The sequence below is a fragment of the Protopterus annectens genome, chromosome 6.part0 (genome assembly GCF_019279795.1).
Source record: "Protopterus annectens isolate FY-2018-M chromosome 6.part0, PAN1.0, whole genome shotgun sequence".
In the NCBI taxonomy this organism is placed as follows: domain Eukaryota; kingdom Metazoa; phylum Chordata; order Ceratodontiformes; family Protopteridae; genus Protopterus; species Protopterus annectens.
The window spans coordinates 51,389,059-51,391,825 of record NC_056737.1 but is presented as its reverse complement, the minus strand read 5'-3'; positions in this window follow the sequence as shown (position 1 = coordinate 51,391,825).

Sequence of the window (2,767 nt, the reverse complement as noted above, 5' to 3'; positions counted from 1 at the left end):
TACAATTCATTGTGTTACTAATCACAGCTATGAACACTGAACGCAGCTCTGAACCCAGCCTTTTACACTTCATTCTCTTTCTAATCACAGCTATGTACCCAGTACCCACCCCCATACACTGCCTTATACACTTCATTCTCTTACTAATCACACCTATGTACCCTGTACCCAGTCCCTTCCCTGCAAAATACACTTCATTCTGTTACTAATCACAGACATGAACCCTGTACCCAGCCTTTTACACTTCATTCTCTTTCAAATCACAGCTCTGTACAATGTACTGATCTCCATACCCAGCCTTATACACTTCATTCTCTTACTAATCACAGCTATGTACCCTGTACCCAGCCATGGATCCCTGTCAGTTCATCAAAAAATCAGTTCAACTAGTAGCATTTTCTGTGCAATTACATTGAACATACTGTTCGTCAAACTGTTCATACTGAGATCACAGAGCTGGTATACATATAATTAGCGGGAGAGTGGGGTACACAGCCCCCACATGAGGGAATTTGATGAGTGGCATTTTGATGAAATGCTTTTTGTTAAAGTGACGGTTTGCTGTATTGATATAGAGTACCCAGCCTTATACACTTCATTCAGTTACTAATCACTGCTATGTATCCTTTACTGAGCCCCATACACAGCCTTATATACATCATTCTGTTACTAATCACAGCCATGTGCCATCTCTCCAGCCCTGTACGCAGCCTTCTACACTTCACTCTGTTACTAATAAGGGCTATGTATCCTGTTTTCATCCCCGTACACAGCCTTATACACCTCATTCTGTTACCAATCAGAGCTTTGTACTCTATACCCAGCCACGTGACTTCATTCTGTTACTAATCACAGCCATGTGCCATGTACCCAGTTCTGTACCCACTCTTATATACTTCAATCTGTTACTAAACACAGCTATGTACCTTGTACCTAGCTACATACCTAGCCTTATGCACTTCATTCTGTTACTAATCACAGCCATGTGCCATGCACCCAGCCTCATACCCAGCCTTACACACTTTAGACTGTTACTAATCACGGCTATTTGCCCTGTCCCCATCCTACCCATCCTTATACACTTCATTCTGTTACTAATCACAGCCATGTGCCATGCACCCAGCCTCATACCCAGCCTTACACACTTTAGACTGTTACTAATCACGGCTATTTACCCTGTCCCCATCCCTGTACCCACCTTTATGTACTTCATTCTGTTACTCATCATGGCTACGTACCCTGCACCCAGCCCTGTCCACTTCAATCTGTTACTAATCACAGCTATGTACCCTTTACCCAGCCCTGTACAAAGACTTACAGTCTACATTCTGTTGCTAATTAAAGCTACGTACCCTGCACCCAGCTGCATACCCAGTTTTATACACTCCATTCTATTACTAATCACACCTATGTACCCTGTCCTCAGATCTATACCCATCCTTATACAGTACATTCTGTGACTAATCACACCTATGTACCCTGTACCGAGCCCCATCCCCAGCCTTAAACACTTCATTCTGTTACTAATCACAGCTATGTACCCTTTATCCAGCCCCGTACCCAGCCTGATACACTTCACTCTGTTACTAATCATAGCCTAGTACCCTGTACCCAACTGGGTACTCAGCCTTATACACTTCATTCTGTTACTAATCCCAGCTATTTACCGTGTACCCATCCCCATCCCCAGTGTTATACACTTCATTCTCTTACTAATCAGAGCTGTGTAAGCTCTACCCAGCCCCTTACCCAGACTTATACACTTCATTCTATTACTAATCACACCTATGTACCCCATCCTCAGACTCATACCCAGCCTTATGCACTACATTCTGTGACTAATCACACCTATGTACCTTGTACTGAGCCCCATATCCAGCCTTAAACACTTCTTTCTGTTATTAATCACAGCTATGTACCCTCTATCCAGCCCCATACCCAGCCTGATGCACTTCACTCTGTTACTAATCATAGCCTAGTACCTGTACTCAGCTTGGTACTCAGCTTTATACACTTCATTTTTTTACTAATCCCAGTTATGTACCATGTACCCTGCCCCATCTCCAGCTTTATACACTTCATTCTCTTATTAATCACAACTATGTACCCTGGACCCTGCCCCATACCCAGCCTTATATGCTTATTTCTGTTATTAATCACAGCTGTGTACCCTGAGCCAGCCCTGTACCCAGCATTGGGTCACTGTCAGTTTTTCGAAAAATCACTTCAGCGAGTGACATTTCCGGTGCAAATACATCAAACATGCTGTTTGTCAAATTGTTCATACTGAGATCGTGGTACAGTGAAGATCTGGAAATTCACCCATTCCTCAGTGTAGTGCAATCTCAGAGTTGGTGTACATATAATTAGCGGCTGTGTGGTTTACACAGCTCCCTCAAGAGGGGAATTCAATGAATGGCATTTGTAATGAAATGCCTTTTGTTAAAGTGACTGTTTGATGTATTGATATAGACCACCCATTATACACTTCATTCATTTACTAATCACAGGTATGTATCCTGCACCCAGCCCTGTACACAGCCTTATACATATCATTCTATTATTAATCACAGCAATTTGCCATCTACCCAGCCTTATACACTTCAGTCTGTTACTAATCAGGGCTATGTACCCTATCCCCATCCCCATACCCAGCCTTATACACTTCATTCTATTACAAATCACAGCTTATGTACCATGTACCCAGCCCCATACCCAGCCTTACACAATTCACTCTGTTACTAAACAGAGCTATGTACCTTGTAGC